Below are 18856 nucleotides of genomic sequence, written 5' to 3'. Positions count from 1 at the left end.
TTAGCGTTATGGGGCTGCAACATTACCTGGAGGTGGAACCAGCGCAGAGTTTCCATCACATGTGGGTTTGCTTTGATACTGCCCTGGTAGTGCTGGGAAGAAACCACATTGTGCATTCAGGTCATAAAGGAGCAACCTCACTGGGCTCCACAGGCTCTGCTCCTGATAGCTGACTGGTACTTCCTCCTTCCCATGAAGGCATAAACAGATGAAGCACCTGCACAGGTTATTCATATCCAGACTGTGCTGTTGATAGATGCTGGAGTAGTCACTCACCTCAGTTGCTGAGTGATGTTGGGTCATCAGGTGCAAGAACTGGTAGAAACTTGTGGATATATCACTAGGAAAACAAGCAGCGCAGCAAAGCTGGTGTGATGGGGAGAACTATTTGCTGTTACAGACAAGTAACAGTACTTCTTCCTCTGGATCCACAGAGAAAGCAGGTGTGGTACTCAGAAACCTTTCCCTCCCTTAACTAGTCCAACTGCAACAGGCCTTCATATTCTTTTTTTCTGGGGGTTGCTTTAACCCTAAATGATCACAGAAGTGCAGCTCTACCTGATCATCCTCATAGGCTGCTGCAAAGAGCTCTAAAAGCAGCTTAGGATTGTTTTCAGAGAGAGAAATGGTTGGCAGTATATATAGATCCCAGCTTTACAAATCCCAACTAGCTTAATTTGTAAAACCCACCCAAAAATCTTGTTCTGTTTTCCACATGTTCAATGTAAATATCTGTACCCTTATACTTGTACGGGATTTTCCTGCGAATAATGTTATTTTTCATCTTCCAATAGATTTGTTAAATACATAAAACATAGATATTTTTGATAAGGCTCAGGGATTCAGATGGAGATACAACATGAGGTACAAAATTATTTTCCTTTGCATTATACTACAAATTAAACTATATATGATTAGATTAGATTTAGAGACAAATAATGTGAGTTAAAAATCCATTTTGTAAAAATCACATTCAATGCATCACTCAGGTGAATTTTGCTCTTATGAAATAATCTGCCATCTGTTGGATGTGCTGTTAATAACTTTGGATTTTGGGGTGTGATTTTTATCAATCAGTTGCAGCGACTAAAATCACAGCAGAAATTCCCTGATGCAACCTAAACTACAAGCTAAACAATGGAAATCTGCATTTAACATTTGTCAAGTTGGACACGGGCCTTCTATTGTCTGGCTGTCTGCACAAAGTTTGTGCTAGGCATAATTCAAAGCCTGTTTGTTACCAACTGGACTATTTGCAAAGCAGAATATTTTTAAAGTATGCCTTAAAATTTAAATAAGAAATGTGACTGAATTGGAAACAACACTGCGTTTGCATGGAAGGTTAGTAACAATGCAAATTACAGCCCTTTTCAAAGTGTGGTAGTTGCCAATTAAAATTCTGTGTGTTCAAAGACAACAAATGGTTTTCATCCTGAGAATGAACTGATGTTAAATGAGAGAGAAATTACACAAACCACCTCTGTTCTCCTGAAATCTTGTAAGCTAGCTAATGCAGAAGAGCTACAGCAGTCTAACACGAAAAATGCAGCAGGTCAGTGCACTGAAGGCTATAGCATGGACCCTTAGCTTCTCCCATCTTGCTCAGGTTTCTTGTAGGACATTAAAAGGCTGAGTGAGAGGGAGCAGTATGTTGGAAGAAACAAATATTTTAAATTCACGATGACATACATGTAAGAGAAAAATATTTGGAATACAGCTAAGGAAAATAGGAGCTGCATGCCTTTTTTCAGTTGTCAAAGAATAAAAAGTTGAGCAGTAGCCCCCTAAAAATGGAGAAGGATGAATTATTGCAGAGGGAGCACATAGTGCTGGAGGGAGAAAGTATCTGCAGGAAAAATCTGTACAATCACAGAAATAAAACCAGCATAATTAGCAGGTGCCTTTACTTGGGCTTGACACTTGAGACAACATCAAACTAAAAATTAACATGGGAAATCAAAGGTAATCTTGTTGCCTCACAAGAAAAAAATGTGCAAATGAATGACCAGTGAAGTATCAGGAAAAACAGGGAAGATTTTAATCTGTTATTTATGAAAAAAGTTATGAACCAATGACAGATTAAATCTTCGGCAATTCTTTATTCTCAAAAAAAGCTTGTACACTCTTTTCTATACCCACTGTCCCCACACAGAAAACATGGCTAACCCTCCTGACGAAACGGGAAGAGAGCCTGCTTCAAAATAACCTGTTGACATATGGAGAACGATGGAAACAAATGCTGCCGAGAAGTAAGCAGAAGGAACATCTGAAATGAATCATTTGAAAGCTGAGCATATGTAGGTGGATCTGGCCAAATTAGTCTTTGCTAAAGGGGGAAAAAACCCTTTGGGAAAATAAAGGAGAAAGCAGAATGAGATAATTGTTAGGAAAGATAGTACTGTAATACTTAGGGGGAATGGGAATACTTCAATTTACAAAGCAAAGCGCAGAATTTATGTATTGCGGAATAAAATCTTCATCTGGGCAAAAAAGTCAACTCTCTCTTGATTTAATTGCAATTCTATTAGATACTTTTTAAAACACATCCCAGTTAAGCTTAGGCAGCCTGTTTACAATATGTATAGACTTAAGAAAAGATTTACAAATATACATAATTTGCCAAAAAATGTAAATTCAAAACATATTGTGTTGTGTACAGGAATCATGTAGTCACCTGTGTTATTAGCTTGACTAGGTAATTGCTCGTGCAATGCTATAGCAGTTCCTGGTGAGTGACCGCTAGAACAGCTGAAACCCCCAATGCCTTCAGCACCAGCACTGCAGTACTCTATTTACCACAGCTAAAAAGATTTCCCTTCTGCAGCAATCTCCGCAACAAATTACAAGAAAACAGACCTATTTTAGTTTCTAAAAATTCCTCGAGTTATTCTAATAAAAAAATATTGGCTGAGTATGTACAGACATTGATATATAGATACATAGATTCTTTTTGTCCATGCAGTCTACTCACAAGGTATCGGCTAATATGAAATTTATTGGAAGGCAAGACAAAGGATTTTGTAATGTTTTTGTTCAGTGTAACTAAACTGTATCATTTTTTCATGAAGTTTTATGTAGAGATCTGGCCAACTTCAAACGAACTGTGCAGAATAATTTACTGAGTTGAAGAAGCAAAACAATGTAAATGACACAAATACAGAACCTTCTAAGAATCGTTTGTATCACTGCATCTGGCTTCCACAATAGCCCTTATCCTATTATTTCTCATTAATTCTCTGAAACTTGTTTAGAAAATTCCTTTCACATTGGGCCTAAACATTTATGATGTCTGTAATCTCTCCAGGAAAGCCATGATCATATTAATCAGTGTAGTTGCAAGGTGGTTCTGTTTATATCAGGTATATGAAATCTTTCCAAAAAGTTGACTAATAAGTCAAAAATGAATATGTATATTATTTTATTGATCTGTTTAAACATTGGTTGGAAAGTGGCTGCCTTCTATCTTGTTAATAAAAAGTCCTCTGAAAGATACAAAAAAGACACGCAATTTAAAGTGTTATCCAAAAACGTAATTATTTTTTACTCTTGCAGGTTGAGAGTTATAGGCAGCATATGACAGCGAACAATAATCCCTGAAATTAATGGAATTAACTCTCATTTTTCAGACATGAAGTATCTGCTGCAGCCCTGATCTTTTCTGACATCTTGAAATGTAGAATTTTTATCTAGTGGACTCTTGAACTCTGCTATCTGCCAAGAAAAAATTTGGTCCTTTGAGCTTTCCTTCATTCTAGAATCAGATCTTTAGATATTATCTAGCCAGAATCATATCCCTATCCACCTTTTGGAAATCTGGATAACAGATTTCAGGAAGGTGTCTGGTGCCAATTTTGTTATTACAATGTGAACCATCTGCACCAGTTATAAATCCTGAATACCAGATATTCTTTTTCTTTGAGATTTTTCTTCCACCTGTATCATCTCACAAACTTAAAGTGCATCAGTTTTGCTGAGCTCTTCTGTGGAATGAAGACATTATTTCACATGCATTAACTCTCACTTCAAAATATCCAGGATTTGTCACACTGTCTAATTTTTTGGTAAGTGTGAACTGCACCTTTGGAGTTTCTGATGGTTGTAGGACTTCCCATTTGGACTAGATTTTCCCGGTCTGATGTAGTCTTTGATCCAATAAAAAATGTTGTTTCTCTTGGTGGTGTTAGTGAGATTTTCAGAGTCCTCTGCCTTACAGCAGGAGTAGGCTTCTACAAAGCTGCAATTAGACCTTGCTCAGCATTGTTTGAAATGACTGATTCAGAATATTTCAAAGCCAGGTTGGGTCTAGTAGGAATGGATTTCACTCTTCACCAAAATCTGTACAAATGCAGGTTTTTTCCACAGAGGATTATTCAGATGATCGTAGAGCATTGTCTCAAATAGCTATTATGGTCATTAATTTGCTTCTAAACATCTGCGTCACAGCTTTGGTAGATCACAGGAGACAGTGACTACCAAAGTTTGCTGGAACAAACATACTTTCAGATGTACAGAATACCACGATTTAGGTATTTATTTCCACCTGAAAAATCAGTCCTGTCTGAAAAACTGCAAAATCACTAGCACTACACAGCCGTTGTAGAAGTAATTTTGAAATGAGAGGAGTATGTTAGGGAATGAGTGACCAGTAGACAGCAGTCAGACCAAAGTCAGCTCATGGTGCAATACTTTGTTCAGTAACAGAGATGACAAATCAAAATTTATATATGTTTAAGTCAGTGATGTGTCCTACACTACCAAATCGTAATTTCCAAAACTCCAAACATACTCTTTTTAAAGAAAATTGTTCTTTCTTATTTCTTGAAAAGGCAACACTGCTTTTCTCTGTCCCAGATGGAGCATTAAGACATGCAACATGGTGTTGGACTGCTTTGAAAAGTACTTTTTAACTTGAACAGTGTGTCTAAAAACGTTAAGCTCCCCTAAAAATGAGGCAAGAATGTAAGTCATATCTGTTCAAGGAAATCGTAGCTTGCAAACCAGCTTTTCTTGCAAAACTTCTGTGGGATGATACCCAACGTACTCACGTTGGAATGGAGTTTAGACCAGGGCTGCTCCAAAATACATTAGTGTGGTGAATTCTAAATGACTGGTTTGTCAGTTGTATCTGTTGTATTGTATTTCTGATGAACATGGTTTTCCAGCAATATTTACTGCTCTTTTACTAACATGCTAGGTGAGTGTCTCATTTTAAGTCTTCAGAGTAAATCTTTATACCTAAGAAATAATTTTCTCTTACCTTTCTCCAGACCTCACCAACAGACGTTGAGTTTTCCTCATTCAGTACTGTTATTTCTCTTATGTATTAAATTGTTTCTTTTGCTATTTCATTATGGCAATACCTCTATATACAGAACATGGAAGAACCACCCCATTATGATGGCTGCTGTCAAATCACAAAAATCACAATTCCTAATCCAAAGTGGTTTTGATTTAAAAAGGACAAAGGCAGAGAGTAGGAGAAGTTATTTAGGCAATATAGGTAAGCTTCATGCATTGTACACATTTGCATCTATGTATTGTGAGCGTTCTGATGGCTCCTTGTTGTTGCAAGGAAAGTGATGGATATTGCACAAGTAAAAAATATGAAGGGACAGAGAAGGGATTTAGGTGCTGGAGAATGGGAAGCAGAGTGGACAGAGTGAATAAGACTGAGCAGCTGAAAGCTGAAGAGAAGAAACATCCAACAATCAAGGTCAGTGGAACAAATGTTGAAAAAATACAGAGGTTTTTCATGCCCAGAGGCACTAAACCATGGAGTAGTAACGCAAATGCTACATTTGCAATGCAAAAGGAAAAATCTTTCAGGTAGCATGAACTGACAAAATGTGCAATGAGTGATTGGTAAGCAGAAACATGTCTGTTTATTTTCTTCATTGCAGTCTTTATATCGATGTCATCCTTTAGCTCTCTCAGTGGAAGCACAGCCATGCATCTGGTGCTCTGTGTCCTGCATTCTCACGGATTGTTTGTATCCTGGTAGAATGTTCACCTAAACTTCTTGCATTTCTTGCAGTTCTGCTTTTGAGACATTGTGCTGTTAATGTTTCATCCAGGAAATTTTTTTATAAATCTCTCACATACTTTCGGCAAATGCTTGTGTACATTGGCTGACTTCCTGGAATAGTTTTAAATATGTTCCTTCTGAAGGGCATCTCCTTACCACTTAAAATGTGTCTTATAACAATAAAACTGCAAACTCAACTCTTACCTTCCTAAAGTATCAAATGTTTATCTTGCTTTATTGATGGGTATATCCCAAAAGGGCAATTCCAGAAGGCCCAGCTAGCTCTACAATTATTTAAGAGATCAATAATGCAGTACTGGTCGTTAATCTACCACCTTACTTTCTAATTAAAATGTGTGTTTCAAATTTGTTCTTCCTGGTTAAACATAACTGAACTACAGTTATTGCATGACAACAACCTGGAAACCTTCCAGCTTTCACTCGTCCTTTGGAAGACTAAATATACTGTATTAAAAGACATTAAAATAATGCAAAATGGGCCCCTATAAAGTCTGTCATCATTATCAGAGTTCATATTTCATATTAAGTTTTTAACCCCATTCCATTGTCAAAATCAAATACATGAACAAAATGGCCTGCTGTCCTGTGATTAATTCCCTCTCAAATGAACCCATTGAAATGCCAGCATGCAGGTTAGTTCGGCAAACATCTCTTGTGGCGACAGCCAGCCTCCCCCTGATACCTCTGCTTTTACTCATCAAATGCTTTGTTCATTCACAGCTTTTTGGACACAGTTATTTAAATCACACCAAGTTGGTTGCTAGTGGGTTGGCAGCTCATCCGCCTTCTCCTAGAGGTCTGCCAGGCTCACTCCAGGGGAGCCTGGAGAGCAGCCCTTGCCAGGGGCTATGTGGTATTAACCTCTAGAGGCTTCTGGGACCACATGGAACAAGAGAAATCTCCTGCAGGCAAATGGTAGGTTGTCCATGAGCTATCCTGTAGGTGGAAGGCAGCTGAATCATAGTCTGTACTGTGATTATGACTGCTTTCACAGCTGCCTGTAAATAGGACTTGAGATGTAATCTAAAGAGTCCTAGATGATCTCTGATGCAGACGCATACAAGTAGACAACCATAATAATAATATGCCTATTACCTTGCAGCCAGGACTTTGGAGCACTCTCAAAATGATCAGACTTATTGCTATGTAGTGTCCACCCCACAGTCCAATTTCCTGCTTTAATGAGGAGGATCTGGGAAAGTGGCCAGGAACAAGCTGGTTTCTCCAAAAGAGACATTCAAGGAGCTCACTCTGGCTGCCAGCTTCCTCGAGGGCTCCTGAGACACAGGCAGGAAGAGGGCTGAAGGTTGCATACCTTGCTGCAGCCCTCTCCCACATAACACCTTTCCTGAATGCTCCTCAACCCCTTCTCTCTCAGAGTCTGTCCAGATGTGCACTCATCCCATTCCTGGGTCAGGTGTAATGTCCCCAGGAAAGATCTGTATGAGTCCTAAAACTAAACCATTCAGCAGAGGCCTTTTAAAATTCAAATTACATGAAAATAAAAGAGCTGAACCTCAGAAATTCCAAGCCCAAGTAGAAAGCATGGAGCTGTTGACATTTCAGCCTCCCTTCCAAATCCTTTCCATGGTAGCCCAGTTCATGAGGGAGCTGTGTTTCATCAGACCCCCACATTGCTCTTGCTCTGTTTTCCTGGTGGCAATGAGCATGGATGCATATGCAGGAGCCTCCCAGACATTATCTCTCCTGGCCACACACACCACTTTCAGGACATCGCCTTTCAGAGAAACTCAGGTAAAAGTTAACTTGCAATAAAGTCTACAGCCGCTAATCAATCCCCCACTTTAGGTGCTCCATTTATACTTTGTAGGCACATATTTCAGGTCTATTGCACCTACCAGGATGAAACTTCTTTTAAAAAAATCTCCCAGAAAACTACCTCTGGATATGGTCAGACCTTAAGAAGTATGGTAATTGTAGGGGCTTGTTACAGAGCTAAAACACCTCAAACAAGACTACTTCTTTCTTACGTTGATACTGTGCTTTCTGAGCTTGCCAGCTTTCTCCTCCTGGGAAAACACGGCTCCTTGCTAGTAAGGAGTCACTGATGCACTTCAGCCCATCGGTGGCTTTGGAAACTATGGCCCAGGTCTCTTACCGGCAGCAGAACAGGATGGAAGTCACAGCAGTGACTGCAAGTTAATACATTTATGCTCATGCTAGAACATAGGGTTACTTACACCAAAGTCTCGTAATGCCACATGAGAAGGACCCACATGTGGATCTCACTAGCAGGAGGAGGTGTTTCCTGAAAGCCTAATCAAAGAAAGAGAAATCACACGATGTGGTGCTTATTACACTTGTGCTCTGTGAAACAAGAAAACACATACGCTTTGTACTCAGCTTGGAGAATGATGTGTGTGAGCAGAAACAACTGTGCTGCAGCTCCTTGGTGTCTGCTCACCAGGACTCTGTTCGACACAAGATGATAACAAGCTAATAGGTATTTCCTGCTTAACAATTACATGAATAAAAAGCAGAGCAGCACATGCCAGACATCAGCAAAATGTGGCCAGCTCCCAGACAGGGAAATACACCCTAGCAACAGACTATAAACCAAACACAGGAGCAGAATGCTCATGACCAGAGAGAGACAAAAGCTTGTGTAAGTAATGGAGACACTTTGTGTACTCACTTCAAGATGGCAAGTACGTCCTTTGCAGCTATCCAGGAAAACCCCTTTTTTTTTTTTTTTTTTTTCCAGGGATAAAGCCTATTATGAGATACCCCAAGTCCAAATGACTACAGATGGGAGAAAACAACTGCACCAAGAAAAAAAAAACAGCTTCCTCTCAGTTCCAAATTGTTTGTCCCAGAGCATGCTGTAATAGCATCCCAGTTTTATCATCATGATGTATTTTTTGTATTTTCACTACATCAAAGAAGTGATTTAAGAGGTAACGCTGGCTGGAGTGATTGCTGCCTGAAAATGTACTGAGTCCTCTCCCTTGAACTAGCACTAACTGAAACTGCAGCAGAAGCTAAAGCAGGTTTTTTTGAGGTATGAGTCGTGTCCCTTATGGCTGTCCAGTGAAAATGTTTGGGATGTTAAATGTCATTAACTTGTCACTGCTTAAATTCTGCAAAACAGCAGAGGGGAGATGACAGGTAGGGATGGAGAAACAATCACTGCCCTCACAGTGCCGTGCTGGGAGGAGGAAAATCTCCTCTCTGGGTCTGTGAATAGCTTCAGTTGAAAAAGTTTGAACACTTTATTTCAAGAGACTAAAAAGAAATATTTTGATATTTCATTCTGAAACCATGTATTGCCTTTTGAAAGAAACATATATCTTACAGAAAAGAGAAACATGAGGAGCACATCAGTAGGAAACCCAAGCAGTATTACAAAATGTTTCACTTTAGACTGGAAAAAAAATAATTACTATGCATCTTTTCATTGACATTCCTGAAGTGATATTGGCTATTAATTTTTCTTGGGAAGAAAAGAAAAAGTCCTGAATATTTTTCAAGTTAAGCTCCACTGGAAAAATTCTTTCAACCATTTCTTTCCAATTTAGCCACAAGTCCATTCTTTGCCTGGTTTTAATGCAGATCTGAACAACTGAGTGTAGTTGCATGTCATCCAAAGTGTTGAAATGCAGAAGAGAAATACTGGTTTTCCCTTTTTAAATTTTTTTGCACCTAACCTTTGACCAGCAAAAATCCCCAGCAGACCTTATAGACTACCCAGCGCAGTGCAAGAGTGTTCCAGCTCTCTAGCCAAGACCAGTGACATGATTCAGTCTGGGCAGCTAATCTCTTTGCCCCTGTCTCTCCTGCCCACATTGCTACCTGGAACTGGTGCCTGTGCTGGGTGGTCCTGTGCAGGGGTCCTGTGAGCAAACAGGGGAGCAGACCAGGGTGGAGTCAGCCCCCAGCTTCATTTTCAGGAGCAGATGGAGCAGCAGGTTGCAGCAAGGGGAAGTAGTGGCATCAGGGCACAGCGGGTAGCAAGACCACTGAGCCACCTTGATATGCCAGGGCAGCACCATCCACACTGTGTCAGGGCTCCTGGGCAGCACTGTGTTTCAAAAAGGAGCATGACAGACCACCACTATCTTTCCTTCCACCTCAACAGCTCCAATTGCAATGTTAGAAAGGACAATGAAGAAGAAAGTAAGGAAAATAGCAACATAAGCAAGTAAGAGCAACCAAAAGAATGTTGATGTTCTCCGATCACCGATCAGATCTCTGATCACCAGCTGATCACCACCAGTTTTTCCTGTGCTCTGCACTGATGTGTCCAGGTCCTCCTCTTGTGCTCTCTGGTCAGAAATGCAGACAGTGGGGAGGTCCCCAGTGGGATGGTGCCAGGATGCTGCTGAAATTACCAAAATGGGACTTTGGAGACCAGGACCTGCCACTGGCTCTCTCACAAGCTTTTGACTTGCTGCAGGTGGTTTACCAGGTCTCATTTCATTAGTCATTCCCCAGGAGCTGAACTTAACTACTTCAGTGGGATTCATGTATGTTCTTAAGTATTTTCCTGAATCAGGACCTTAATTACTCTGTGCCTTTGCTTTCCATCTGCAAGATAGGTTTAACTTCTGCTTTCTCCCGCTCTATGACTATTTAGATTTATGTTCTCCCGGTCAAAGTCTGTCTGCTCAGCACTTTGTCTGATAAGACTGAGGTTTCACTCGAGCTATTTTTGGACCTTGTCACATCTCACACTTACAGAAAGCATGCTCCAGAATGTGGTGGCCTTTGTGTGGCTTTTGTGTCTCTAACAGTGGCAAAATAAGTTGCTTGTTGATTTGGAAGCACAGAAGCAAGCAATATTTTTTACTTTAGCTCCATCACAAACAGAATAATTACATGGCACTTTGAGACAATTTGCTGAAGATGCTCACACATTTCAAGAGGGTAAAATTACTTTATCCAAAGCAATTACAAAATAGCTAATTAGTGAAACTGTGAGCTCTTACAAATGTGTAATGTCAGAAAACAAGCCTCCAGTTTATGAGTTATTTTCAGGTAATGAACAAACTCTTCCAATGCAATATGTTGTTTTCAACCTAGACTTTCTTAGTCAAGATGCGCATAGAACCCCAAATTAATAAGTCAGTGTTCCTGCCACATGTCTTCCCTTGCCCCATTGTACCATAACTGCATCTTTGTCAGGTCAGTAGCAAGATAATTACTGGAGCAGCTAGGCAGCAGGTTCATGTGAGGAAAGACAGCCAGGACACTAGCACGCTTGTCACAAAACAGACGTCAGGAACCTCCTGGGTGAATGTGCTCGTTGCTGTGCTCTCCCCAGAGGAACTTTGCTGCATACTCCAGGACCAGTGGCCAAAGAAAGCAGCTTTGAATGAGCTTTCTAATTCTGATATAAGGATTAATAGCCAATTACTTCTTTCTGTCATCTCCCTGCAAGCTGACAAAAGACCTGCGAGGAAAAAAGCAGTTATCTTGTCCCAGCTGGTTGTTAGGTGGTTTGCCGTGTGAGACAGTGGGATATGTGAAAACAGAAGAGACTGCATTTCAGTGATTCATGTTTAAATTTTGCTAGCTGATAAAAAATAAACAGATTATGGACAATATGTCTTTCACAAAAACACTTCTTTAAAATTCTATGGGGAGAACAATCGTGTGAAGAAAAATGCAATTTCTGGGTTGTGTTTTTCTTTTATTTTCAGACAAAAAGTACCCATTATGTATGAAGTAATTGTTGCAGGCTGTGAAATTAGTCTTAAACATAAGTGATGGACAGGAGTGACATAGCTTTACAGAGTTAATAAAATATGAACCAGAGATAAAATGAGTCCCTGGGTTTTTTGTTGGAGAGCTGTTAAAGCAATTGCTGCCAGAACATTACACCTCAGTGTAAATCTAGGGACGTTTTGCAATAAATAACTTTTATAAAAAATTACAGACTGTGAATTTAGCATAGAATTTTAAACCATCTGTGCATTGTCACTCTAACACTGAGATCTCACTTATTTGTGTATTTTACCCATATGATCTGATGTAAGTGGGAATAAGAAGGAAACATAAAGACTCCATTAAAATTGAAGGTAACACAGATAAGCGCTTCATTCTTTATAGGTATAAAATTTATTTCGTTTAGTTTTAAAACCATAACCACATTTAGGTTCCTTTTAATCTGTGTCATAAGAGTTAGAATTTATATTTATAAAGGCACAATAGCTTAGATATTTTGTACATTAAACTTCACAAATTGGAAAAATGAACAATTCTATTTCTTCTGTCCATATGACTAGGGAAGTATGCAATATACAGGTGTGTTCTCTAGGTATAACTTATGTTTTACAAGTTCACGGTTTTTTGGATTGATCTTTCTCTTATAAATGAATGAAACTGTAGCGAATCTGTTTCAAAACCAAATGCCTTCATTTGGCTGTGTCTTAATCTATGCAGGTCTTTGATAGCACTATGTTAATGCCGCAACTGAAATGCAAGAGCATTATTTAATCTGATATATAGATACATAACAAACTCATGTTCTTAATAATTGAGGACTCCAAATATGACCTCCATATTTCTGAATATTCAAATTATAAGTGACAGATCTGAGGTGAATTCAGTATATGAAAACAGAACAAGATGGATTAGAACCATGGATTGCTAAGCATTATGTGTTAGCTCTTACCACTGCCAATAATAATAAAATACAATATAGTAATACAATAATGCAGCCTCTATCAAAACTTTCAGTTACCTCGGATAAACTCTGGACTTGCTTACAATTTGTATGTCTTAGACCAGAAGGGAATGATTTTTGCAACCTGCCTACTGTTTTCACAAAAAAAGACCACAGTCCTTATTTTTCAGTGCATCAAACAGCCTTTTTTAGTATTTGGCTAATCAATTTATTTAAGCCTCCTCAGTCATGATACACAAATAGCTACATACTTCCAGATACATTACTAACATCTCTTTTAAAATCTTTTGCAAGGAGATGACCTTCACACCTGTCACAGTTACAGCTGCATTAAGTAGCATAGCTCGTCTCTGCTGACAGTTATAGCATGGTTTCCAAGAAAGAGAGGTTGACTGGTGGGCATCAACAGAAAACTATGGTCTGGAGGATTTTCCTCCCCATTTCCTTACTGTCTTGGCATGTTTTTTTTAACTAGCTGTTGATAAGAAGCAATAAATCTACTCAAGTGCTGACAGGGATAATCCAGACAATTGTTGCTCTCTGACTGAGGTGGAACAGGTTTTCTTTGGTTTGTTTACTTGTCGAACATAATCTAACACTTATCCCCTTCTGCATGTGAGATATTTACTATGTGTTCCCCTCTGGCAGATGTCTGAGGCAATGTCATCCTACACGAAAGCTGTATATTTGGAGATGCAGCAGGGTCCAGACTTGGTAATCATTGTTAATCTGTATGTCAGCCTGTGTTTTATGTGCCTGCTCCAGCATAATAGATACTCGTTCGCCCAGATGGGAGGCCCAGGAGGCATTGTGTGTCTAGGAATCCTCTTAACCCTATAACATCACTAAATTATAGAGATGCTATACCTGCTAGGTCTTTCCTGTCAGTCCTGGAAAAGATACAGCATGTGCTGGTCTCGCTAGGCTTGCATTCCTGCTGCCCTCTCCATAGTTAAGACTATCTCTTTCCAACGTCTTTTCAGGTGGCCCCATCCTGAGAAGGGTAGCTGGGAGCTGGGAGCTGGAGAAAGCATGTCCCTGTGCCTTAGCCCTGGGCAGTGGATGCACACCTTGCATGTTCCCCCCTCAAAACCTGTAGACTCAGTCTGAAAGTTTATGTTCAATAGATACATCATTGCAATGGTATGTGATCATGCAAGTACAACAAACTATATAACAAGTAAACTTAAAAATTTCTTTAAGATTCTGGACATTTTGCTTACATCAAAGGTAAGTAAAGTTGTTCTCTGCTATTTCTATAGGTGTACATCCATTACTGTGCTCTTGCCGTCATCATAGTCTCTGATTTGTCAGAATTAAACTTGTTACATCGTGGCCTCATTTGAGTCCATTGCCAAACCTGACCATCTTTGTGTCCTTCTGCTGCTTCATCCTATTTCTGTTTCCCACCACTCACCAAAATGTGCTACCTTGGGATTCAATGAGCTGAAAATATTTAAGCAATAGTCCTCAAATTGCAAATGCCTCTGACAGATAATTAACTACAAGGACATCTTAAAGCTGAGGAAAGGCACAAAAAGAAAGATGGAAGTCTTTGACTCTGTAGGAAATAAGAAACATTTGCTGCTTTTATTTCTGAGGATTAGAAAATATGCTCCAATATTTTGGAAAGATCTGTTATTTTCTGGAGGGGCATATTGTCTCCTCATTCTAGGAGACTGACGGCTGGGGGAAAATCTCATGGAAAGAGACTGCCCGTTGGTGAGATGCCATTCACCTGATAACACCTCACTGCCAGTTATTTAGGCACTTTTAAATCGAAAACAGGGATTTCCCCAAGTTCTTTGTTGGCTTCTAACCTCTTCTTTGGTGCCATCAAAGTGTACAGGTATCTGAGTTTTACCAGCAAAGCCCAGACAGTCTGAATTACCTGCCACTGCACACAAAGAAATTGCCTGAAGGTGTGACAGCACTGAGAAACCAGGTGGGTGGCCACCTCAGCCTGATGCCTATTTGAGGTATATCATGATCATCCTCCCTGTACTGGGCAACTCATCACCCCTTGAACTGGTCTTCCAGAAGGGAAGACTGTTCACCTTCCCCACTATGTAATATCTCACATTAGAAGGTTTAGAGCACCCACCTGAAGCATAGAAGACTTTGTAATAAAGGCGTAAGTACTATTTGGAACAATCATTAGTATCCAAGTGTCTCATCTCAGATAAGAGCTATCCTCCCAGCTACAGACTTCTACGGGCTTTGACCCCAGATAGTTATAATGAATGTATAATTAATCCATGCAAAATGAAAGAGGGACTACAACCTGCACAGCTACAGCCCAGGTGTCAAAGAAGAGCAGTGGGGAAGATTGAAGGAAAAGGGAGATCTGAACTGAGTTCTGCTAAGGAAAGGATGGAAATCTAAATTTTTAGAACAGGATATGGTGAGAGAGAAGATCTTTTCTGGTTCCATTTTCTAAGAAGGTCTTGGCAAGAGGTCTAACCCCTAGGAGATGGGGCACATCTGAAAACTGCACTCTAGTGGAAGGATATGCTTCCCCACTGTCTGTACTCAGGGTTGTGACTCTCCTGAGCCACTCTGTCCTCCACAGCACTGCCTATTGGAATGATAAAGAAAGATGACTCCTCCCTGCTCAGCTTGCAAATGTCTGTGTCTTCTGTCTCTGTTACTAAATTCTCCGTATGCTGTAAAGAGACTATGAGTCTAATTTAAGATGTGGATTACACTGCAAACAGCATATTTAACAGCAAGGTGCTGCCATACTTCAAATAGCAAGGCTGAAGTCTTTTTGAGCAGCTAGCCCGAAATGTAATTTTGCTCATTTTTTTCAGTAGGAATGTCTATTTTTCCAATACCAAAGATTTTTAGATGCAATGCTCTAAAGAAGAGCCTAACTGTGTTTTGAACTAGTGATGTTAACATAATTTAACTTTCCAAATTAGCTCAAGGTGATGCCTGCAGCATGAGCTCTTCACTTTCTCTAACCATCCAAACTGATCCAGTCCTGCAAAACTGAACAGTCAGTGACAAGGTTTAACCCATATGCAAAGGAACAGCAAAAAGTGCACAGTACTGTAATATTTGTTATCATAGAAAAGTCATCTGTTCTTAAGACAGCATTTTTTCCTCTGTTTTCTTGTACAGCTTTTTTTTTCTTTCTCTCTTTGGGATGTAATAAAGACATTAAGAGAGTTAGAGCAACTATTCTCTATAAGCTTCTTTCCTTTCTAGTTTAAAAAAGAACAACTTTATTTTACTTTCTTTCTGGCTCAGAATAGCAGCCCCAGGCTCCACTACTTCATCAGGCTGCTCTACAGTGATCTAAATATCAACTAAACCAGACAATTATATTTTAATGATTTTAGAGCTTGAACTTTATTTTAATAAAGAGTATGGTTTGGCTCCTGTTTTTCACATAAATCAACTATTATAAATTCCAAGTTTGGTTTTATTGTATATTTTTATTTTTGCAAATACCACAGTAAAAGCAGCTCAGATATCAGAAACTGCATTCTGTTTCATCACTTTACAAATGCCAACAGCGCATATGGATGTTCCATAAGCTGCTATCACCAAGGCATTTGTCTGTAATGGGTTGCCTTGTAAACACAAGTTGTGTGTATTTTACTTTCTGAAGTCAGGTGAAGTTCTTTAATCTCAATTCAGATGTGATTTACTGTAAATAAATCTGACGTTGCTAAGAGACAAATTTCAAAACAAGTCTCAACCACAAAAGTGTTAATATTAAAAATCTTAAATAAAGATGTTCATAGTATGCAGAACACACTTTAACATCCTCTGATAATGCCAAGTAACTTTTTTTTATTTGGGGGAAGCTGACTTGCCAACACTGGAAGATCAGAGGACAGTAAGTCTTGACACGTCTCATTGTGTACCTATTGCCATGCCTGAGTGATCCCTGCACTCACAGTAGCTGTTTCTCTGTATGTCTAGCAGCGCAGGCTGCTGAAATCCAGCAAGTTGGTGCACTGTAGATATCTAGGGAAGGATATATTTTTTTTAAACATCAAAATTGCTTTGATGCTTTAATTGTCTTCAAAGACAAAATTAATCTCACTATTTACTAATCCAGGGGATGATTTGATGAAATAAAATTGTCCAGAGAAGGGCTACAAAGCTGGTGCAGGGTCTGGAACACATGTCCTATAAGGAGCAGCTGAGGGAACTGGGATTGTTTAGTCTGGAGAAGAGGAGGCTGAGGGGAGACCTCATCGCCCCCTACAACTACCTGAAAGGAGGGTGCAGAGAGCTGGGGATGAGCCTCTTTAGCCTAGTAGAAAGCAACAGGACAAGAGGGAATGGCCTCAAGTTGCACCAGGGAAGGTTTAGACTGGATATTAGGAAGCATTTCTTTACAGAACGGGTTGTTAGGTGTTGGAATGGGCTGCCCAGGGAGGTGGTGGAGTCCCCTTCCCTGGAGGTGTTCAAGAGTAGGGTCGATTTGGAGCTTAAAGATATGCTGTAGGTGGGAACTGTGCTAGGTGAATGGTTGGACTAGATGATCTCCAGGGTCCTTTCCAACCTAGATGATTCTGTGTGTGATTCTGAAGATGAAGTATGGAAATTAGACACTGAAAATACAGTGTAAGCATATGTCTGCTGGAAGGACAAAAAAATGCCACTAAAACTTCAAGATTGGACATTAAATGTTGCTTTTGACATAGAATCTAAAAATAATGCTATCTCAATTAATCCCTTTGTCCTTTTCCAACATATATACAACCTTGCCTAACCTTGGAGGGCAAGAAACACAAGGTAAGGAATAAGGAACCACATTTGTCTGAGTTAAGGTAACAATGTAGATGATATCCTGGGAGATTCAAACAAGCTTTCTAAAGTTTAACTATTGAAAAAGGTGCATGGTGAGTAAGAGAGACAGTCTGATGGGAAAGAGATGAGTCACCTTTCTAGATGTCTGTGTGAGAGCCTTCAAGTAATGTGTGCTTTTTCTAACACCAGTATAATATGTATTCACTCTTTTTTCATGTATCCATTTAAGTATAATGAAATAATGTATTATATCTTAGTAGTTATTGAATAGACATAGGTGCTGCTTCAAAAGGCACTCATTTTAATTAAGCTGAAAGTGCTAATTGGTTCTCAAAAGAATGAGAAATTAACTCATTTCTAGGGGTTTAGGAGTGTATTGAGGAAGCAGAGTGCTGAGAACCGAGGGAGGTTTCCTGAAGTCAGGCTGTGGGCACTTTGAAACTTAACAGTCCTGATATACCTCAGTTCTTTTTGGAAGTTGTTGTTCATCCTTGATCTACACTGTGAACCCTCTTCACCCTGTTAGTTTCTTTAGAGAGTATAGAGCTTGAACTTCTCAAAGAAAATAGACATGTTGAAATAAACATTACTGTTAGTGATGGGGCCAGGCAGCTGACATGGATGCTGGCCAAGGGAGGGTGCAGCCACAGCTGCCCAGTCTGGGAGGAGTAGGTTCTCCTGTCATGAGAACAAGCACACAGAAAGGGATATATGGAAGATGAAGGGAGCAAAGCAGTGAGAAGGAAGAAAATTATAAGAAAGCTAAAAGAGGGAAAAAGGGAGGATCAGACATCATTGTCATTATTTTAATTACACTATGATAATAGTGAAATTAACTGGCAGTACATACAGTTCATGGAGTTTGGATTTGCTATCCCTAAAGACAGTGAAACAGATGAAGAAAAATGTATATGTAGTTTTAGAGTGCTCAAATCAGACTATACAAAGTGCCTGAAAACACATGAGAGGCTGGAAAATTACACCAGCTTTTGCTGCAGCAACAAGCTTCATTTACAGTGTTCGAGTCAGCTGTGAAAAGACAGGCAATAAATGAACCCGAGTTGTATAATATTGGACAGACCTGCTCTGAGAGACCTTTCTGAGCTTTGGCAAGCTTTGACGGGCCGGTACTTCTCACAGCCTGTTGCCCACGGTTGTAGAACGCTGACTACACTAAAGTCTTCTGTATCATTCAGCAAGTGCTCCTCCACCATATGAAACGTTCAGGGTGTTTTCGAATGAACAAGATTTCATGACAGTAGCAATAGGAATAAAACTAATTACATCTGTTTGATGGTAGGACCTATTTTAAGATAATTTGCAACAAGCTCCCTAGGGAAGTTTTCCCTTTTGAAGTGCTTCTTTCTCCAGGGTTCCCCTTTGAAGTA

The sequence above is a fragment of the Athene cunicularia genome (genome assembly GCF_003259725.1).
Source record: "Athene cunicularia isolate RWA chromosome 1 unlocalized genomic scaffold, athCun1 chr1_part2, whole genome shotgun sequence".
NCBI classification, from domain to species: Eukaryota; Metazoa; Chordata; class Aves; order Strigiformes; family Strigidae; genus Athene; species Athene cunicularia.
This window is presented reverse-complemented; position numbering follows the sequence as displayed.